The sequence below is a fragment of the Columba livia genome, chromosome 4, assembly GCF_036013475.1.
Source record: "Columba livia isolate bColLiv1 breed racing homer chromosome 4, bColLiv1.pat.W.v2, whole genome shotgun sequence".
NCBI lineage: Eukaryota > Metazoa > Chordata > Aves > Columbiformes > Columbidae > Columba > Columba livia.
The window spans coordinates 35,793,342-35,816,786 of record NC_088605.1 but is presented as its reverse complement, the minus strand read 5'-3'; the positions used below and the strand labels follow the sequence as shown (position 1 = coordinate 35,816,786).

Here is a 23,445-nt window from a genome sequence, read left to right as displayed (position 1 = left end):
TGGTGAAGAAAGGCTTAAGTAAAACAAAGGTACAAGAGGACAGGTATTGAACTACCTCAATATTTTTTGTAAAAATATCTAATCTTACTTTATTATTTCAGTCAGCAAGGAATCACTAAAATACATTAAAACTATTGATTTTCCTGTAGTCATTGAGTAAAACAAGAATAGAAAGTAGATGTTTTGGTCCTGGATTTGGTCCTTATAGGCTAAGCTACACTGCTTCTTGATCTTTATTGTCACACCAAACACTTTCTATATTCAGAAATGATAAATGGCTTCTGCCTGAATTAGCATTACAACAGAGTGACACATATCACCATCAAAAACAGTTCTCAAAACTAGAAGCCAATGTGCAGCTTATTGGGCAGGTCAAAATCACAACTGTAACAAGCAGATTAGTTTCAAATCTTGTTATTTTGAGGAAAAAATAACTTTTTTTTTTTTTAAAGATAGGAAAAGGAATGCAGCCCCTGAAGAATTTTAACCCATTTGAAGTACTGTGGTGCATGTGAAAGAAGAAAAGACAGAGAAGGGAAAGGAAATGCTGTGTCTGTGATCAGATACACAAAACTGAGGCAGCCCTGGAAAAGCCCAAATAAAGGAGTGAAATTTAAATAATTATGTACATGGAGACTAACATCAGAAAAGTGAGCAGTTCCATCTTTAAACATACTCTGTTTTAGCCATGTTTTCCCTCTAGTAGTCCTCTGTAATATAATTTTCCTAGAAAAGGGAGACTGAAACAGAAGATATTTAAAGAGCTCTAGAACCACTCTCAACCTACACTGCTTTTGCCAATGATTACTACTTTTGATGAGTCAGCACAGCTTATCAGCAAAAGCAGCTTCATTGATCAATACGATAAGAGTGATTTCAGCATGGAAATTGACCATTTATTTTTACTCTGTCATTCTTTTACCCTTTAGGTTAAAACATAATGCAAGTATTTTATAATATTGTGGGTAATTCCTAGCAGTTTTCAGAAGTAGACTCAGCACATTCAACTTTTTTTTTATTTTCTTGCATAGAACTACCAGATTACAAGCAACATTACCATCATCTCCATGGGCTGATCTGAGGAATATTCCCAAGAAAAATAAGTTAACTCTGGAGGATTTCTGTGTCCTAGTGATCCTTAACTTTGCAATATGCCCTTTTAGGAAATGTAGTTGAAGATAACTTTCATTTATCACAAGGTGCTAAAAATTTTGCTGAATTTTGGCAGATGGCCAAAGTGGTAGTCTGGCTTTCAGGACAACAGAGTGAAGAGGTTGTTTAAAGACATTTTTTGCTTCTTCAGTCTCCACATTTACTGGAATGGAGAATACAGCCACCTTTGTTAGGGAACACAGCGAATTCTTTCAGAAACAACAGATCATTCTGTCATTATGAAATGGATAGAGACACAAAATAAAAATTAAATACATGCTTCTCAAATTGTCAATATATTTCAAGCTATATGCTCAATCTGTAATGACATTTTTGTTTATATATAGCAGAAAAAAACACAGTTATTTGAACCAGCGTAAGAAATGTTTATGATTTCCTACCTCAGAAAAAGGCAGATTCATGCCGTGACTCTCTGTGACGTTCCACAATTCGTGCTATGACAACATGCTCTCTGGTTTTGAAAGATTAATCGCCACCCAGTACAGGATGAAAGGAAGGGAAAAGTGATATTATGTGACATTTAAGGGTTGCATTACCCTGCTTTCTCTCAGACTTTTGGGTTTTAGGACTGCCCATTTCTTTTTCATATGAAACAAATCTGTACTGAAACAAAAGTACTTTTTAATAGAACTTAAAAATTGCTCAGAAGGTAGCAAAACAACTTATTCTTGAAACAAAATAGCCTGTTTCTTTTGGGATACTTTCATACATGTCATGCACAATTCAAATAACAGCAAGGAAAAGGAACACATTTTTTTCCTCTGTGGTCTGATCGTCACTTTGCTAACTCATATTTTGGAAAACAAATTCAGTTTCCTTCTCTTCCAGCTCAGAAGAGATCTGAATAGGTACCTGTTCATTCCAGGGGAATACTCTGACTCCAGAGTTTGCTGGTGTCAGTTGCTCTTGACCTTCACCTGTTACTTTTGTTCCTTCTGCTAAGTGAATCTAGAGTGACTGCAGTTGAGTGCCCTAGCAACTGTCTTGGCTTTGTGTCACTGAATGTATGAAGCTGTTCTAGATAAAATTAAAATTACCTAATTAAGTAATGTAATTAGATAAGCAAAACCAAAGAACCCCATCCCAAACCTACTGTAAAGATTCAGGCTAGGTATGAGCAGACACCAAAGCTATCCTGAAGTCTGACAGGTGACACAGTGTGATTTATGCCAGTCCTATGTTATTGGTGTACCTGGAGAACTTCCTTGGTATTATCCAACTTCTTTACAAACCTTAGATTCCATAGGAACAGAACACTGTGGAAAGAACAAAGACACTCTTTTAGACACTACTGTGTTATGATTTTCAAAGCTTGTATATCATTGGGAACGTGAGATGCCAGCATTGTTCATTTCAGCTTGCATTTGAGCTAAATCTTATTAAACTTAAATCCAGTTTTATTTGAAACTCTGCATGGAAAGGATGTATACAAATTTAATATCTAGGGTTTATTTTCTAAAAAAAGAAGTCCTGCCATTTTGTAGTTTTCTAATGGGATATCCTGTAGTAACATTCATGTTCTAGCCTTCAAAAATTTACAGGCTTATTATGTGAGGTTTGTGGAATTGTATTTGTTGTGACTTAGCATCTTACTACTGTCTGTGAAGTGCCCTTAATGTCATAAAATTGTTTGCATTCTCAAGAACAATGCTCTGTGACTGGAGAAAGGATTTTTTCCTTTATAAATGGATCATTTTGTTGTCATGAAATATCATTGAACTAGTAAGCATTATAATAAAATTAACATGCCCTTCTGCTACTGCCCGTCTTTCCCACAAAAGTAGTCATCAGTGTGATAGGTGACTGAAAGCCAATGTGCTATGATAGGTTAAGAGAACATGGATATATAATTTCTGACTGGTGCTAGTTTTTGTCTATAGTTAGGCAATTATTTTTATTTTTTGATACAAGAATTTTCTACTTGTATTTGCATGAAGCAAGTCAAAGACAAGGAGAGTGTAACAGTTTCCTATCTTAAAACATAATAAATGCTTTCCCAACCTTATATTAAGTTAAACAGTGCAAAGCTTTCCACAAGATCATAAATGTGATCAAATTATGAGTGCTTTACCCTCCATTTTTAAATTTGTGCCACTTCTGCCCAAGGCAGAATCAGCACAGTTCAAAGTTCAATTCACAAAATAGAAAAAAGGGTAGAAATATTGCAGAACACCTCACTGTATAGTTTATGTGAATAGCTGCTTTTGAACATCTTTTGCATTTCCTGTAAAGTCCCACCAGATACATATACATACATATGTATGTATATTTATATATTCCTACACATTCCCCGAACCTCTGCTCTTAAAATGGAATAACTAAAAATACATTGTAGTATTTAAAATTTAATGAAGAATTTTTGTTCAAATAGTGAAATCCTAAGAACTTATTTTTACAATAAAACATTGCTGAAATCATTCCTCCCAAGACAGTACTAAAAAACATTTTAGATATGCTTTTAATAAAAATGATGTAAAAACAATTAGTAGTTTATCCTATATTTATGTCGAACATCTAAGCTCTGTGCCAAAGTATTATTTTCTTGTTCTTTCATCAATGTTGCTTCAGTTATATATCATACCTTCTTATTACCATAATATGGGGTTGTGGAAATAATGTGTAGTAATTTTTACAAACTCTACACAGTTTACCTGCTTCTCAACTTTGTCTGTCTTGTTTTGCCTAAGGTGAAACTGGTTAAACTTTCAAACACAATAGGATCTCTTCAGTGATCATGAAAGATATTTGCCTCTCTTGAGTTTTTAAAATCTGCGTTTAGCTAAATTCAGAATAATCGTTAGTTTTCTGTTGAAGTTTGTAGTCCTCCTATTTACAAATTATTTAAATCAGCATGGTGGAATATTAAAAATGGAAATATTCCTCGTACCACAGTTATTATGAGGAAAAAACAGGTATCTAACTAAAGTAATTTTAAGGAGTTAATTACAGGTCTAATGTCTTAACATCTTTTCTGAAATTATTATTTTAAAGGGCCAACTATATCCACTTTGCCTGTTGAAAGGGAACTGTATTTTGTAGAGCAGAACAAATAGGTCACTAAATTACAGAACATTTGCAAATCCTAAGGTTGTCTGATAGACACCTCGCACATGTGGTTCCATAAGAAAAGCTGTTCAGAAGTGGGGAGATACACGCATGCTCTCGTTCTCTGAAGGCCAAGGACCTGAGAGGGTCTCCTGCCTGCCTGGCTGACTGTCCACACTGTGTGGGGCTTCTGCCTACACTGGCAGAAAACATAGGATTATCTGTGCACAGGAGAAAAACTTTGATTTACTCATAAGTTGTGTTTGTTTTCCTGGTTTTCTGGCAAAGCAACCTCTGTGCCTTCTTCTGGTACCTGGGAAGAGGCTATGCAAAGTGCACTGGGGTTTGTGGGGACGAGTCAGAAGGAGAACAACTTGCTTGTAAGGAGGACAGTAGGAAGGAAGATGTAGAAATCAGTGCAGTGTTAAAGGAGAGAGCAAGGATATTGCAACAGTAAGACAGAAGCAGGATGACTCAGTGTGGGTAATTGGAAAAGCCTGAATATTATAGACTAATGTCAATTCTTTTGTGAAGGTTGTCCCATTTGACAATATTGAAATTCCTTCTTCATGGAAACTCATTTTTGAAGAGGGAATAGACTATTTTCACCATTACTTTTGAAATGTTCCCTCTCCATTTGTCTTCTAATTACATCTAGTAGTTGTTTGTACTGCCAAGATGCTGTACTGCTCAGGTCACCATGAATCTGTGAAGAAATCTGGAATTGTTCATTTGGTCTCCAGTGGAAAGAAACCTTGGCAGCACTGTATGCTGTACTTAATTATATACATTTTATGGGTTCTTTTTACTATTTATACTAGTTTTATTCTTTTTCACTGTCTCTGAAAACTTTTGATTACTGAATCATTGCCACAGTTACACAGTTTAACTCTTAGGAAAGTCATTTTTATGGCATATCATATTGCGTTGGTCTTTTGTCTGCTAAATGGGGATATTTCTACTTGCTTCTTCTTGCTGTTTGTCCTTCCTGCTTTCTGTGTTCAGATATAGACTTTTAGCTCTTTGAGATAGGAACTGCAGCTAACTACAGAGAAGTGCAATACACATAAAGTGGAGCCCTTTGTATTGTTAATATAGCTGGATTTTAACACAGTGCGAATACCTAATAATCCTTAGGCAATTCATGATTATATAAACAGTTTTTCCATGGTTCAAAATATATGTTATTTTCTAGGTATAACAGAGCAGATATGAAAAGGAAACAGTGGACCTAATGTTGAAAATACTTTGAGTTTTTATTACATCTGTGCTGATTTGAATCTCTGCATTCCATGCTGCCTGTACACCTAAAGTAGTTATTTTTATGGTTCACGTTAAGGTGCAGCAAAAATTTCATGAACATAATCATACTGGAAAAATGTTGTCTATGCATGGCAGGATTCTCCAAACAGCTGAGCTAGGAAGATTTCTGCCATTGAAGAATCCAATTTTTTAATCCACCTTTCTCCAAATATATCAAAGCCAGTATCTTTTTCATGTAGAATACTTTGTGCACTCCCAGAGGTATGCAATTCTTAAAACCTCAGAGGTTTCTGATGAACATTCAGATAACAATAAACTTGCTAAATTCATTTTATAATCTCATTAATCTGTGACCATCTTTCAGTTTCTGTTTGGAGAATAGCTGAAGGTATCACTGTGCTGTATTGCTTAAATATCATTATCACGTTTGCTTGATTTCTTGATGTGAATAACTGTCAATATCAATGAGGTTTTATAGTTTGTATAATTTCATGTTTTGGGAGGTCCATATTTTGGTCACTCATTCTGAGAAGTCAGGATATTTTTTCTTGTACATTCTTTCCATTATTAATTAAGAAAGGAGAAGGTTTTAGGTTTTGTAGAAATCTTCTCAGTAAACAGTTTACTCATCTTTTGGACAAAATGAGTTAAAAGTTCTATAAATCACAACTTCATTCATCACATAGCTCTTACTAATTTTCAGAGTGCTGTAAATCCTGGATGCTGAAGATAGGCATCTGTAGCATATATTATGCCTGGAGAGTGCTTCTGTTCCATCCCAAGCCCTTTTCACATCTACAATGTAGAAATATTATTCTGTCATTCAGGCAAGAACTTTAAGCAAACTCATTAGCACACCAAATTTATGCCTCCACCAACATTCATCATCTGCAGTGTAGGTGAGTCCAAGGCATCTGCACTCTGTAACCAGGATGTCCCATCTACTCTGGCATGAAGATTGCAAAGCCCGTTCCAAACAGAAAGGAAAAGACACTGCTGCAAAGGAAATGTGAATTTATGTAAATGGCGAGGACACACCAAAAAGGTCTACCCATGTCCCGTGTTCTGGCGATATAGAAGCTAGTTGGGAAGCAGTGTGAAAACGTTTGCAGGATTAAGGATTTTAGTCCTCAACCTAGCCCACTTGGCACAATGTGGTTTATGCAGAGATAATGGGTCCTTCTGATTCCTCTGCATGGCAGACTGTTTTCTTAGCTTTTTCCTCCCCCTCCAAAAACTGATGAGACTATTTTTCTTCTTCATACCCGGTCCTAGAACAACCCCAACTAGTTAGAAAAGCAACCAACCACACAGAAGGTCTTGTCCAGCTCTTACAGTCTTGGACTAAAACATACTGTTCTATACAGTCTTTGAATGATTCAGCTGCCAAATTCTTAGCCAGTCTCTGGTGAGCTTATGCAAACTGAAATTCCCAGGGACTAGAAACATGTCCACATTTGTGCAGTTTTCAAAGGGTCAATGACAAAATTTCACTGGCACACCCCTTAAGGTTTCAGTTGCCTACTTCAGGGAATGGAAAGTGTCTGACAAACCTAATTATTATGTGTTGTTGCTTAATGATGATGTGAAACAAGGCTGTCTATGTTGTGTTTTTTGGGGAAGGATCTTTAACAATGTGAAAGTGCTAGCTTGTTAAAATGTTCTTTCTTCAAAAGTCATTAAGCAAATGACAACTGGAAGTTTAGAACTAAAGAGGACCAGAACTCAGTCATCATTCAAATAAGGTAATGCCAAATGGAATAACATATAGTTAGACCTCAAGACATGTTCTTTACCTCCAGGATATTAATGACAAGTGATGAAGAGTCAGCAATCATGCATTTCCATTTAAAGTATGTTCATCATTCTGAATGTGTTAAAGAAAGTGAGGGAAGGCAAATACTTATTAACTTTAATCGGCACTGCATGACCAGACACTCTTGATTTGCAGTCCTGATTGATGTGTCTATCTCCATTCTTAAAATAGTTTCATTCATTGGGCCTTCCTTGGCAATCAAATCTCTGAAAAGTCTTGCATGTCAGCAGTGAGGGTCTAGTAGGTACCATTTCAGTGTAGTAATTACAAGAGTATTTCCCTTTTTACAATATTCTGCATCTCCCAAGTTACTCAGTAGCACAAAAATGGTATACTGTGTTGTATACATTTAAATAAAGTTCTCTAGCTTTCACCTTAAATACAAAAGAAACATTAGAAACTTATTATGGGAAACATTAGTTGAAAATGTAGGAAGTGCATTTTAAGTAGATTGCCCAGCAGATAGTGATATTGAGATAATAAATTAAACCAGTGGGACCTCTTCTCTTTTTAATTATTTTTCAGCCCAAGTAGGGATGCTGGAAATGGTTTCTTATGTCACAGTTCTCGAAACTGACTAATTTGAGGTACCTTGATTTTGATTCTTGAGACACAAAAAGGTCTAGAATTGGAGAAAACATTAATCTCGCATGTCTGGAAGATCAATGCAAGCCCTCTGAGACAACCAAAAATTAGTGGCACCAAAACTTCTTAGGCATTTTTCAGCAAGTACATGTCTATTCTGTGTACTTTGATTTAGATTACTATTGCTATTGATATTACCTTTAAGAGTAGTTACAACTGAGGCATTCTAAATATATATTTTTACTGGTTTATGTACTATTTTTTAAAATGGCTACCAAACTTCCTATAGGTGTAATGCCAGACACCACAGTCCTGTATTCTTCTAGCTTAAAGACATGGCTAGAAAGATCCCTGGATATGCACAGACCATAAGGGTTTAAAATTCATCTTAGGAAAAGGTTTGACATGATATCGAGGGTTAAGATTGCGGGGTGACAATAAAACCCTGGCAGATGTATTGTTAACCCTCTCTCCCCCCCACTTCCCCCTTTTTGCCCCTCCCTCTCCCCGCTTCCCACTCAGGACAGGTGATCGGGAGGGAAAGAAGGACAGAGAGAAGAGAGTTGGAAAAATTAACAATGTTTTACTAATGCTACTAATAAGAATAGAGAAAATAATACAAAACCAATCTTGAAAGTCTCAGCAACTGCAGAGCCAGCACCCGAAGTCCTGGATTGGACTTTATAGCCAACCAGAGCTGGATTCAGTCTCTCACTAGGCCTCAGTTCGCAGGGACGACTAGCAAGGTCCTCTCCTAATGTTGGCCATAAGCAGAAGGGAAAAAGCAAAGGCAAAAAGGGAAAAGGGAGCAAAAGGGAGGAGATCCTTGTGATCTCCCACTTTTATATGAAGTATTCACGTGAATGGAATGTTATACACAGTTGGTCAGTTTCTTGGTCACTTGTTTCTCGTCGCCCCTCTCGCGAGATGTCCATCCATGCTTATCAATAAGTTTGCATTCCATTGCTAGGTTTACCAAAACATGTGTCTGGTTCTCCAGGAAAATGCAGTTAATATGAAGGCTTTAGCTGACAGGCAAATTCACTGAAAGAGAAACTTGTTTTTAACAAAACCAGGACACATGATGGAGTCCTTTGGCCTGCCTGAGACTCCTTTAATTTCCCAGGAAACAAGAACGTCTGTAGATTGTTACTAGATAGATAAGGAAATAAGTTAGGAAGTCTATAAATGATAACAGGAATACTATTTTATTGGCATTTAGTCTCTTCCAGCTTGGAGTGTTTTATTGAAGTCAAGCTTCCAAGTTGGAATTGTTATACCACCCATGTATTAAATTTATTCAAATTAACTGCTTGCATTTGGTATATACAGAAGAATTTCTCAGTACCCCACAGTTCTTGGGAGCAGTGCTTATATATAAGTAAAGGGGACAATTTCCATTGGCACAAATACAGATGTTTTCCATATGTGCAGCTATAGTCACCGAGTACAGGAAGAGCAAGGATAGATCTAATTGGTTCCTGCAATAAAACTGAACTGGGTAGGATGACAACAAAGAGCTGCAGTCTCTTTTGCATAAGCCAAGGATGCTTACAGGCAATCTGCAGAGAACTAAAAATATTCATAGGTTATGTGGCACTAGGACATTACTGAAGTTCTGTGGTGTTCAGAGTTTATTGCCTTCAAACAAGTTACTGCAGAGCTTCAGTAACCACATGACCCTGGGTCATTTTTGTATGCTATATTGAGATCTGTAGTAATAGTAATTATTATAAGAGCTTGTGCTTGCATATGCCATGTATAAACGGCACTGCGGAAAAACACCCATAACAAAAAGTGTCATAGGCAAAAAAAAGAAGTGAAAGAGAGAGCAACTATTTCAATTTAGGACATCAATTAACACTGATTTGCACTGGAATGCATTTGAAAGTACATGCAATATTCACGTGCCAAATGAATTCATTAAAGACCAGTGTGATTACAGTGAATGTCAAATGAATTAATAACAATGGGACCTTTAAGTGTTACCATTAATTTCACAGTGTGTTGCTATTTTATACTTATGGTCTCTGAAGCTAAATGACACTCTACGGTTGCCCTAGTAGATTAATTGTACATTAATAATCTATGGGTGGGCCAGCAATCTGGTGGGCACTTAGATTTCATTGACACTTGGATAGTGAAGAGCATCTTCATTTCCAGTTTTCAGTCAGGAAAGTAATTTCATCTTTAAAAAATGCTCGCACCATTTCTTCTATGTTTGATTAGTGTTCTTAAAGCAGTGTTAAGATTTTGTATTCTAGGTCCACATTCAAAGTTGAGCTTGGTTAAAGAATTAAACCCTTAGGTTTTTCCATGTATAGCTCTCTATCTGGGAAATATGATAGTCATTTCTGCTTGCTAGTAGACAACTTGTTCTGTTCAGGGCATTTGTTTTGCTGCCTAGTATTTAAGAAATTATCTCTGCAGTTCTGACTAGTTCCATTTTCCTTTTTAAATTTTTTTAAATTTTATTTTTATTATTATATTTAGATCTTTTAGCTTTAGAAGTCTAACATTGCTATAAATTAATGCTATTACTGACAGCTCAGAAAGTGCATACCAGCTTATTTACCCATTATTTTTATGTGCCTTGCCTTGAGAGGAATAGGGCTCAACAAGACAGAGGTGAAAAAGAGAAACCTTTTTTTCACAGATTATTAACTAATAAGTTGCATATTTTTATTCCCAAGTGGTGTATTTCTTTTAAAAATGCCATCTAGTACATGTACACACATATATGAGTTCATAATGTAGGGGAAATAATTTCATTTTTATTAGGCTTCTACATTTAGAAAGAAAAATTATTCAGTCTTTTTGTTTTTCTTAAACTGCACACTAATATTGTAAGCTGTTGCAAGCAAGTAGACCCCATGAGCCATGTGGAGATCTATTGAAATTAAACATTTAACAGTGTAAGTCAAGATTTGGAAAAAGAGAGACGGAGAGAGAAAGTGAAATTCTGTTACATCCAGAAGTTCTGAAGAAAAGTGCTTGACCAAAAATTTTGTCTCATTTTTCAACTTTGATCGCTTCTTCCAATATAAGATATTATCCTTCTTTACAAATCTTCCCTATTTAAAAGCTTAGATCATCATTCCTGGAAAAAAAAAATACTATAGGATTTCTAGTTCTGGAAATGTCTCATCTATTAAACACACTGGTTTGACTCAGAAACCATCTGAGCACATTGAACATGCTTCTACATAGTGGTGAGCAGATACTGCCAGTTTGTGGTGATATCACACAGATTGTACACACGTGCACACATATAGATACACACGCAGACTTTGGACTGCATGTTCTGAACTGCATATGTGGGTGTAGGAAAGTGAAGCTAGATCATCAATCAGAACTTCATACATAAAGTCATATTTTGCACTTGCTGTAATGTTCACTGATTTCCTATTCCTCACCTGTTGATACCTTTAATGCTCCTTCATATTTGCTTTTATGTTTGATTTAATGAATGGATGTTGTCACTTGCTCAAGTTAATTCCAGCAAAAGTCAATAACAAAAAATGCATTTCAATTTCTGTTTTCCAGTGTATGTATATATATATATATATAGAGCAAGAATTCAGATTTATATATGAACTCTAATTTTACTTTACATTTTATGAACACATCTATATACCTTTAATGGAGGAATAGCACCAGTCACAAGTAGGGAGAGAAACGAGCCAAAAGTGTGGGAGCTCCTTCACTCCCCCATTGCACAAGTCACAGAATGAGCCGGAACCTCCCAGGCCAGGCAGGAGCAGTGCCCCATACACAGCCTTCTGGGCTGAAATCCAGCCTGTTGCTCGTGCTCAGGAGCCCCCTCAGAAGCAGCATGACTGGCAGCAGGGCTGCCCACATCCCAGCCTAGCCACAGGGAGAGATGGTATTTTCTCCATAAGCCAAATCTCCTGTTCCCTCGCCCAGGTTAATGGAAGCTGTCCTTACCTCCCTCTACCTTAGCAGCACTGTTTGAACTGTCTTGTTATGCAAGGAAGTACATTGGGCAAGATTTGCAGGCTGTGACTGGCTTTATTAAACTCAGTAATAAAATAGTCAACAGGGGGAGTTAACAAAATCCTGTACTTACACCATTCTTACTAGAAATGTAATAGCTATGAGGTATGAAACAGGCATAAAAACTTTTCTTCAAAAAAGACTATCATAAGGCAGCTGAATGAAAAATACTGACATTTGGCAGTTGTCATTTCAGGTAACCTAGACATTTAGGATTGATACTGAGAATCTCAGGTGTGCTTCTGTTTGTGTGAAATTCATTATTATGACTTCATCGAAAACCTATCTGAACATCACTGACACTGCTCCAGAGCTCTCCATTTGTAAGATAGTGTCACCAGTTCTCCCATAGAAGTTGAATGGAAGCAATAAAAGCCTTTATTAATCTTCTTATTAAATATAGTATCTACTATGAGAGTTTTCTTGATGAATTACAGATCTATTCATAGTGTCTCCAGCCTAATTTTGTTGGAGCTGACTGACGGATTCTGCTTGACTTGGCAAAGCTCCTTCCTCTTGTTAGAGGAATCTGAAAGTCCAATGTTTGGGCTGTCTGTATGGTATTGCATGCATCTGTTAAATAGGAATGTGTTTCCACTTGCCACAGAGATGCAGGATAATGTTTTGATGGGAAGAGGTTAGGGAAATGAGTTTTTCACCCATTCTGTCATTTCATGTCATTTCTTTTAACATTTGGATACCATCTGCCTCCAGCCTCCCTGTTCAGTAGCCACAGCTGTCTGCCCACACAGTCCCTGCACAAGGTGACAGGCTCTTTGGAAGCTAAATACTGATATGTATTTGCTGAGAATATTAGAAGCAGTGGCAACTATCTCTTCCTCACCAGTTGATGGCAGTGGGAGAGTTCAGCCTTCCCAAGTTTAAGGTAAGGAGTGCAGACTGGCATTTCCAGTTTTACCCTTAAAACTGAGCACAGTCTTTTCTATCTTTCTGCTTTTTCTCTTCCTGAATGTCAGCTACCTCGGACTTCCTGTCCTCTTTCACAAAATAAGGACCTACCAAGTGAAATATCTGAAGTAATGAGCAAACCTAGTGTCTGGTTAAGGGGTTTCTCCTGATGTTAGCCATTTGTAGCTAAGCAGTATCATCTAGACATTTAGAAAAGATCTCAGTTTGGGTTCACATATTCATGAGGTTTTTGATTTTTGAATATCAGCCACATCCTCTGTGTACAAGAATAAGCAATATATTTATATTGCATAATCTAACTTTCCTGGGGTTGGATGGGGAGAGGGTTCCCAATTAAAAAAAAATTACTGGATCAGAAGTATGTGTATATCCTGGTCAGGTTGCTCAGAAGCACTTTGAAGCCACTGATTTTAGGCAAAATTTTAGTTGTGAATGCTTTTTGACAGAAGGAGGGCTACAGTGCTGTAGAGTCTTCTGCAGTTCTGGCCATGAGTCACCGTTCCTTCTGCATGCAAGATTCTCATTAATGAGAAGGAAAAAAAAAAAAAAGCTTCTCTTACAGCCAAGAATATACAAGAATATAATAACAAAAAAAAAAAAGTCAGAAGTTGTTTTCTTTTTTCTTTTTTTTTCCCCATGTCACCATTTTTTTATTTTATTTTTCCTAGTAAAATCTTAAATCGTTGCTTACTATTTGGAGTTTTCCCTTACTGTCCTTAACTTGAAATAGGTAAGACTTCCATCAAGGTAAATGGTAAAAAATACATAAACGGGAGCAAACCTTTGCCCAGAATACTGGGCAATGATGATAAAGTTATCTGAAACATAACCAAGTTTAAACTTTTTTTTGAAGAGTTTCAAGAAGAATTGGGAAAATCTTCTGCTAAACCTTCTTGCTTGAACTTTATGAGATTTTTTCAGCACCTTGAACTACTAGGTCCTGGCAGAATGAATAAAAGTGCAAGGTGTATATATTTTGGTCTTAATTTAAAGTAAAAATGGCCCTCCGTTATTATGGGGAGGGAGTAGATTAGCATAAAATCTTTTGCTTAAGAAAGCAGGATACAGAGAAGGAGCTTGCAGTTTTGATTTTAAAGTGACTGAGTGAACTAGAGAAAGAGGAACCCAAAGAGGAAAAACTTCCATCTCTTACAGTCACGAGAACAGACATGTGCAGCTCTGTTAGAATCTGGATACTCACCAGGGATCTTACTGGCTCAATGCTTCAAGAAGAAATGTCTGTCAAGTTCCGACAAACTTTGCTTTCCCAAACAATTGCCATATGCCACAACTAACATCATAAAGACACAATGAATCAAGCCTCAACATCGTGAGATTTAAAGATGTTTGTCCATTTAAAAAAAAGTTTCCATTAAATCTTTTTGTCTCCTCAGTTTCGCAGGCAGGTCACAACAGCAGCAGAGTGCTTAGTAATGCAAATTTAATCCTTTAGTCTTTTGGTTTGATGATATTTTGCCACTAGAGGAAGTTCAGTTCAGATTCTGATGAATCACAGCACTTTGTCCTGTCCAGGAAAGCGTTAAGCGGAGTTACACAGAGCTCCACACTGCCACAGTGCATCCTTACTGCTAGTGTTGATTCCAGTATTAAAAATAGTTTCCTGCCTGCTGCAAAGCAAGTATCATCATGAGAAATGTACTTAAACAATCCACCCTCTCTCTCTCTCTTTACTAGATGGCTTAACCATGTAAGCCTAACAGTTCTTTGGGATTGCTTTAAGCTGTAGGGTGGAAGAGCACTCTGCTCCCCTCTTAGACTTCCACACTTTAACTCCCACAGACAGCAGCTACACCCTCTTTGTGAGCCTGCGCACCAGGTAGTCCATACAGAAGCACTGTGTCAAATGGTTAAATAAATTGATAACGTGCAGTAGGCCTGGAGCCAAAAATACTCTCCCCTTGCACCGGTGAGAAAGGTAATAGGACAGAAAGCTTGTGCTCTGATGCTACTGCTACTAATGAAAATGGCAAAGGCAGTGAGCTCGGCATGTTTGTCATCTAATATCACATCACAGCCGCTCATGATGTGGTGTTAAATATGTCTGAAATCTCCTTATTTTGCTGAGCCTATTTACCTATGCTTCCCAACACAGATGGAACTCTTTCTTCCTGCACATATTAATTCATTTGTTATTTATGCACTTCTGATCTTTGTGACATTTTGTCCTTTGGCCTAATACCAAGTCATTTTTTATACATGTTCTGAGGAAAGGTGGCCCTTGCCTTGCAGTGAGCCTCACAAAGCCCTGACACACACATATGCATTTTTTATTGTTCTCACATGTTGCTTAACAGTCTGCATGATTCCTGCTTTACAGCACAGCAGATGGGTTCCTGCATAGCAGTGAAACAGATGAGATGTTCAAATCGATTGTTTTATCAACAATCAGTTGAAGATAAAAATCATTTTAATGAGAGAAATTAATGATGTTTGCAAACAAGATGTTAATTAAAGAACATAGCTTGGGCTTTTTTCCCTCCTTTTTTCACCCTGCACACAATTTTTGTTACCCATGACATCTTTCATTATTGACTCATGCCCCAAAGAAAAGGCGATTAAAATCTGCTTTTGTTTGATGTAGCTTTTATTGAAGAACGAAATAGATCTTTCTGAAGCTTCCTGGTGAGATGAAAGTCTAATTATCTCCACAAATGAAAGGAAAAGCTTTAATTAGGCCTGTGCTGAATCTGCGCACTGTGAATTTGTGCATTGTGATGGATGGAGCCCACATCTCCTCAGTGACTGCAGTTGAAATAATGAAGAAGGAGAAGAGGTAACCTGCTCCCATGATTCAGCTGGCAGAGCAGACTTGGAGGTACACCTGTGTTGTGAGAGCGTGCCCAGAGCAGCTGCCACAGGCCATGTTTCTGTGCAGTGCAGTCGGCTGTTTTACAGCCTCCTCCTGAGCTTTGATCTCTTTTCAGACAGCAGGGGTCCTAACAAATCAAGCTTTTCATGTTTCACTCAGTTTCACTCTCTTTTGCTTCACTATTCATACTAGAACTCCAAAGAGGACGGATAAAATATTGTCTTTTTCTGAAGCAATTAATGATCAGCAGTGGACATGACTGAAGTGGGAATTTTGCCTTTTGCGAGGTGTTTTAAAGTTGACTGTGGGGTAAAGGCTGCAGAAGAATCTGAAATCGCATGTATTTATTTTGCCATTTAATTACATCACTATGCTTTTAACAACCTTTGTGCACTTTATCTGCTATGCACTTCTTTTTTGTGATGCTGTAGTGTCTACCCAGTTAGGAAAGGTGACATTCTAGGGTAGTGCTATACTGTTAATGGCCCCCGGGGAGAAATCTGAATTATGACAAAGAATGCACTATCTCAGTTTTTATACACATTTCTAATCTATTTTTACCATGTTGCATGCAGCTTACTCTGTCTTCATGTAGTCCACCTGATATCAGGAAGGTCAAACCACTACTTATGCACAGCACTTGCAGCCAGCATATTCTTCTTTGGGAGTCATAAAGCACCTTTGACATCAAGGGCAGCCAAGGAGATTGCCTCTGCACCTTTCTGGACAGGATAGCAGTAAAAACAGGAAAGAAATAATTGAAGACAAAGTTAAATCAGCATCAGCAATCTAATCTTTATTCTTTCTGTCAGTATATTCTGCTTTGTCTAGAACATATTGCTTTAATTGTATACTGGTCTCTGAAATAGAGAAGCTTAGCAGTCAACTGGAAACATGCAGAAATAGGAGGATATGGGATAAATAGGAATGCATCCCCTGTCAATTTGTTTATTTAAGGAAAGGAGGCATCTGAAAAAAACATCAGTGCTGTTTTTCAAAGCAAACATTCTGGGAAGTCTTTTTGTGGGTAGATATACAGCTTCTATAAAGCCTGAAATTGGTGAAAGTAAATGATGCTGATTCTGAGTAATTTAACAAAGTGATTATATGGATTTTAATTTAGTCTGTGTGAAACGAAATTCTGCATTGCAGTTCTCCTTATAAACACAGCTTTATCTCCCGCTCTTCTAAAAATTTATACATTAACAAGTTACCCACAAGCTGAAATCTTTCTATGTATATTTTGTCACTTATTTAGAGGCCTTTAAGGTAGCTGGCACTTTTTTTAGTCTAAAATATTATTTGTTCTTTCCACTCTTCTCCTGCCCTCTCCATTTCACAGTTTCTTTGTGTAGATTGTCTCCTTTGTTTATGCCTTTGTAAGTATCTCCCTAGTGTTAGTACTGAGTTCACAGAGCTGAAGTCAAAAACCTGCCTTATACAATATTCTAATCCTTAGGCCATCAGTGCTGACATCCAAGTCTGGTCCCCTAGAATTACAGGAATGATGGTGAATGTATAAAGGTCCCAAAGCTCTATATAGTAGAAAAAAGCCAGGGGGAATGCTGTAACACTGGAGCACAGGCCTGAGCTGGGGGGCACAGCCAGAGGGGAAATGAGGAGGCAGTGGAATTCTTGTTAGACTGCTGTGCAGAGATGAGGAGCAGATAGTAAATTAGGAACGAGCACTGCAAGAACACATCTGAATCAGACCCTCCAATTAACTGTTCTCTTCCCTTCTTTCAAGTTTGATTTCCTTTTAACCTTTTATTTTATTCTTTTGATCTCAGCATCTTTTTCTTCTTCAAGTGAAGAGCAGTGGTGCAATAATTTTTGTTGAGGAGGTACTTTCATTGTCAGCTCCTGTTTCCAAACATAACAAGCAATGAACGAAAACTGGCAATATTCTTGTGTGCCATCACTCAGAACATGAGTCTGACCAAAATGTGAAGCTTGGGACCATTTAAAATAAAAACTGTTCTTCCTCTCTTTGTGGCAGAGGTTCCTCTATTGCTTCTTAGCTGTTGAGAATCTCAGCAGATTTTATGGGAGGCTTTGTGTGTCCATGTATGCACAAATACACCTATAGAGCAATGTAAGTTTATGAAAGAAAATATTTACAAAGCAGGAGCAGTAGTATTTAGCTATTATATGCTGGAAAACAGAAAAACTGGTCATTACCATGTAAAGAACCTTGTAATTTTCTCCTGCATAGTTCCTGTTTGCGCTGAGTCCAAATTGCTACATGACTATCTCTTAGAGCTTGGGGTAGGCAGAAAAATCCCCATGAAGGGCTGTTGTGCAGGAATATGAATGCATGAGAATCCTGTAATATACTTCAGCATTAGTACACTGCTATAGTTTCTATATATCCCCTATGGAAAGCTGTAGCAGCTCGGTCATTCTCCAAAGTAAGAGTCACGCCAGCCTTGTGAAGTGCCTTGAGAAGCTCAATCACTGCCAATCTTGTCAGCATTGAGAGAACTATTATCTTTGTCCTGAGCCACCCCTCCGCACTTCCAGAGGACCCTGGAAAAAAAGATATAGAGAGGGATTCTTCTATTAACCTGTCTTCTGCAAAGGTTTGAAGAGCAGTGAATTCCTGAGATGGGGCATGGAGAACACGTGAGGTCTGATTTTGTGGTTTGTCTGGTTTTGGTTTAGTTTTTTGGTGTGGTTTTGTTTTTCTGAGAAGGTTATTGGCTGGCTGGTGCATACTAAGACACACACGTGGTACTCTGAAGTGATTCAGTGTCTATGATTTTGACATTTCTAGATTGAGATAAACACTTGACTGTGAACACCTGCTAATTTTTACTTCTGTAATATTTAAATGGGTATTTGTCCTTCCACATGTGTTTTACAGAATCACAGAATGTTTGAGGTTGGAAGGGACTTCTGCAGATCATCTTGTCCAAACCTGTGCTCAAGTAGGATCACCATAGCCAAGGTTCTAAAACACATGTTGGTGCTTTTAAAAGGGCAGGGGGCAGGGAAGGCTATGATCTTAGGGACTTAGCAACAACCTGAAATGTTTATGATTGTCACAACTTCCTTGAAACCAAGTGAATATTGTAGAAACTGTGGTGTTTTGAAGTGTCCCTGGTCTCATAACTATAAGATTAAAAGGATTGCCAAGGCATACAGCAGCTTTTCTTCGCTTCTCCAGCTAATTATAATTTTACTTTCCCATTTTCTGAATATTATAGTACAGGCAAGTCAGTATTATTCTGGCATTTATAAGTTTGTATTAATATATTATATAGATAATTTAGGACATATTTAGTTACAAGAATTCCAGTGCAAGGTGAAATGCTATGAAGCTGTTCCTTTCATGCTGAAAGAAGAATCAAATTGAAACTAGAGAAAAAAAAAAAAAGCCAAATTCTCTATGTATTCTTCTTTCAGGTTGTTGTCCCATTTACACTTTATGCCCTGGCATTTTCCAGATTGCCACACAGGCAGGCATTGAGAACTATGGCTCTTGAACCGCCAAGATTTAAAGACGTTGCTGAGCTAAATCTAAGCAGTAGGAAACACACCATATTGAAGTTTCTAGAGATTTTGTACTCCTGATAGTCACACTTCAAAGCACTCCTAGTTCAGGGTTTTCTAAAGAAGCAGAAGGTACCCAATCTGGAATGAAAATGACTTCTTACTGAGTTGCAAATAAATGCTGTAGATGTTCACCTCACATTACCCTGATATTTTGGTTGTATTGTCAACATTCAAACATGCTGCTATACTTGATCTTCTCCTTAATGTGGAATTAGGCAAACTATTTTTTTTGTTCACATTATCATTATACAAGTAAGTCTGGAGCTCAATAAAAAGTGAAAAAACTCTGTATTGGAGAGAGGTAAAATTCTGTTCTATCTAAAAGTATTATCTTTATTAAGAAAGCCCAGTAAGGAAGTCTTTCTTCACTGTACCATTCATATAGGGAAAGAAAACCTTTTGCCAGCTGTCATTGTTATCACAAGGCAAACAGGTTTCATAGGCCTTGAAATCTTGGTATTCAGTTCACTAAGTCCCAGTGTATGTAGGATCTGAAAATAAATTTTGAAGTCAATCCAAACTTCCATTTTCTTGGGAACAATCATTGCCTCCCAAATCCAAAAAAAAAAAACTGCCTAGGGATCTCTCATTTGTTATCAATATTTTATATATCCATTTTTTCTTCAACTATGTATGTTATCACAAATAATTTTTTTTATAGGAAAGAATACCTAAGACAGAACATGCCTCTGTCCCACTAGTTTCAGCAGTCCTTAGGATGGAACAGATACAACCCACATCATTCCTCATGGCACTGAGATATTACAGAGAACCAGTTTCTTTCTCACAACCACCAGCTGCTGTGAGAGCTGAAGGGTTTCTCAGAATCCCTTAACCTTATGTTTCCTTATCTGCAGTTCAGTTTCATGCCTGATTTCCCAGAATTTGCTTAACATTTTCAGAAGGACGTCATTCACCCACTAGTTGTAGCTAGATTTGGATTCGTAACTCTTATGAAAAGAGAAAGTGATATGATTTTCCATACCCACCAACACATGATATTGTCAGATGATAAATATTCTTCTCATCAAAATACGATGGAAGAACTGATTCACTAGAAAACTCTGAACTGAATTAAGGATGAACATTCTGGATGCTCTTTCAAAGAGATAAAAAATGGGGCTAACCATCTGGCACCTCTTGAGGCTCTTTAAAGTCTGAGATTTTTTGCTGGAGAAAGCATAGCTGTCTTCTGAAGTCTTCTAAGTATCTGTTTGTGTTTTGGTTTTTGTTTTGGTGGAGGTTTTTTGGTTTTGTTTGTTTTGTTTTGTTTGGTGTTTGTTGAGGTTTTGTTTGTTTTCTTTTGTTGTGGGGTTTTTTGTTTTGGTTTTGAATGGATTTGTAGCATCTCTCTGTATTTTAGATGAGTGGCCTCATTCTGAATGCTAGCAGAAACTTACTGGAGATTTCTACTTTACAAGATCCTTAATAACCTGTAAAGGAACACGTCCCATGTTGCAGAAGTATTCAGCAAGGGCTCAGTTTCACTCACTATCGCCTCCCTGGTTGCAGCCAATACATGGATGGACTAAAATCCTGCTGGGATCCCTCAGCATCTGCCATGTGCTGGGTATGGTTGTTCTCTTCTTGTGTGAGACACCAGCTTTTGCCTCTTGTATCGAGCAGAACAGATTAGTGGTAATCTCTGGGTTCATGTTCAGTTGCTAGTTGAGAATTCACTGGGAGCCAGTGGTTCATTCAGGGGAATGTCTTAGGAAGCTAAAAGCTGCTGTTGTCCACAGGTTTTGAAACCGTGCCCCATTCCTTTTGGTGCAGTGCTGCAGAACTTAAGAGTCATAATTGCAAAGTAACCTGAGCTGCTTATCACAAACTTACTATTTTTATTCACACTGTAGCTGAAAAATAGGCCCTTTTTAATGTTGTGTTTTCTTGCAAATAAAAACATGATTATTTTTAACTTTGTGTAAAAGTGTATGTGCTGTAGTTGTGGACAATACTAAGTAAAACAAAGAATAAATGTAAGCCATTGACTAAGTAGGTTCTTTTTAAATGCAGAAATTACGCTTGCTGTAGCAAGTGGTTCATGCTAACCAGGAGCTGCTGGAGGTCAAATTTGAGATATTATGCAAATTCCAAACTCAAAAATACAGACAGTGAAATAATAATTAATTACATTTGCACCTTAATTAAAGATTAAATCTCCATTTAAAAAAAAAAAAAAATCATGTATTTGTATTGTCTGATATAATTAGGCACTCTCCTAAATGGCCAAACTTGGAACTGCCTATTATGTCTTAGCAAACCTGTGGGAGAGCCTGACATGTGTTTAGCAATCATGTTTTTGTGTTCATCAGAAAAAATCATTTTAAAACAATGTGGGAGGGGCAGTCCATATCTTTAAGGCAACTGTTGGATAATTGACCTCCTTTAGCACTTAATTTCTCAAGCCTCTAGGAAGCTTAATTTTGAACATCAAAGAGGTACCTGTGGAAGAAACTGTTCCAGACTGGTGAGTAAACAAATTAGAGTTAATAGGGTCATTAGCTTTTGTGGTAAAATTTCAGACTGGGTATTCCTCACTAAGGAATGTAAATGTCAATGTTTTTAAGTCTTTTAAAATATAATTAGACATGGAACTTGAATACAAATGTTACATATCCTATTAACAAACAATGTTTTCCATACTCTGGGCATTACTTTATTAACATTAGGAAATCTGTTGTTCTGGTCCTATACATTGCTTGCCAGACAATCAGAATAGAAAAAAATTACAAAGCTGCTTAGACAATAATACACTGTAAACATTAATGATGCTGTATATTCTGTATATTATAGAAATGCTAGGTAGTGACCTTTAGAGTAATAGACGTAGCTCTGATCAACCCTTAGATCTCCAGGCAGAAACAGAAGAGCTTAAAAAAAACCCACGACACAACACCAAACATACACACACACACTAAAACCCAACACAAGGAAACAACTTACATTGCTTCATCTGGATGATGGATGATCTTCTCATCTCTACTTTCTTTTGGTTCTGTGGTTACATAAAGGGATAATTGCTGACTGAATTTGAAACAGAGTATGCAGCAAATTCAATTGCTACATCCTCTCATTTCACTTCTTGCACAATACTGAAGTCTTTTATTCAATTATCCTTGCATATGGTAATATAAATGCTCCCTTTCTTCCACCAAACTCTAACAAGTTACTAGTCCACCCACATTTCCACACCTTTTCCCACATACCTGCCTGCAGGGTAAGCACTCTCTCATATCCATTTCCCCTGAAATTCTTCTTGCTAACCCTTCCTAGCAGCAGCAGTCCTGGAACTGAGGGTTCTCAGAGCAAGTTCCCTTTTCCTCTTTGCAACCCTAGGGAATTTAAAACTGTGGGGTTTATTCTATCTCTACGAGCTCAAAACTCAGCAAAGGCTTCTTTTCAATCCAGAAAATTTGCTGCTGCTGCAAATGTCATCATTTAAACAGATAGAGAGGAAAATTTCCTCATAAGGAAGTAGTGACATCAGGTCAGTACAATGGTTTGTAGAAAACTAATTGATGGGCTAATTTGCAACAGTACAAATGCATTTAGCATAGAAGGAAATAAAATATTTTCCAGAAGTGCCAAAGGAGAATGGCAGAAAATATTTAGACTGGAAAACTACAGATGGGCAAACACATCCAGTAGCAAATGATCTCCTCCATGTGAAAACTGACTTATATCAGCAGGGTTTGAGTGCTACAGTGATTTCTACCTAAAAAAGGGGAGGGTGGGGGAGAAGAGAAAGGTGGATTAAATAATTGATCATAGCTGTATCTGTGGTTACAAGCATTGGATTCTTAAGTCATTAGCCTGAAGGAGCAAAGACTTTAAAAAATATTAACAGTCTTCACTATATGTATAATTTCAAAGTTTAAGAAAAAAAAAGATTTTCCCATTTGGCTATCATAAATCATTTTGTTGTGATAATCTTGATTTAATCTTTTAATCTCCCATTCTCCCTCAGCAGCAACTATTTCTTTTTGCCTAAGTAAGTAAAATAAAAATAAAAAGAAAAAAAAAAAAAGAGTAAAATGCTTTTTATGTAATGTGAATTACGTTTAAGTGATGTTTTGAAAAAAATTCTTGTCCATTAGAAAGAAACTTTTTGCACTGTGCAAGTTGTTATGACTGAGTTATTTGCAAAGTAGTTCTAGTTACCATTTCTTATTGGTCTCTAACAGTGTGCTTCAAATAAGATTCTTTAGTTTATCTCCATAAGAGT

The 23,445-nt window shown here is 37.1% G+C and overlaps 1 protein-coding gene and 1 long non-coding RNA gene across 22 annotated transcripts in view; one reads left to right on the top strand and one right to left on the bottom strand.

The window, feature by feature from the left end:
• TENM3 (teneurin transmembrane protein 3) overlaps positions 1-23,445 on the top strand; it is a 1,347,463-nt gene that overhangs the window by 625,164 nt on the left and 698,854 nt on the right. The gene's annotated exons all lie outside the window — the stretch shown is intronic.
• Positions 17,246-23,407, bottom strand: LOC110360916 (uncharacterized). The gene is made up of 3 exons (XR_002417141.2): positions 22,427-23,407; positions 22,164-22,215; positions 17,246-18,188 (listed from the first exon to the last, which is right to left on the bottom strand). It is a non-coding gene; the product is annotated as an uncharacterized LOC110360916 (long non-coding RNA).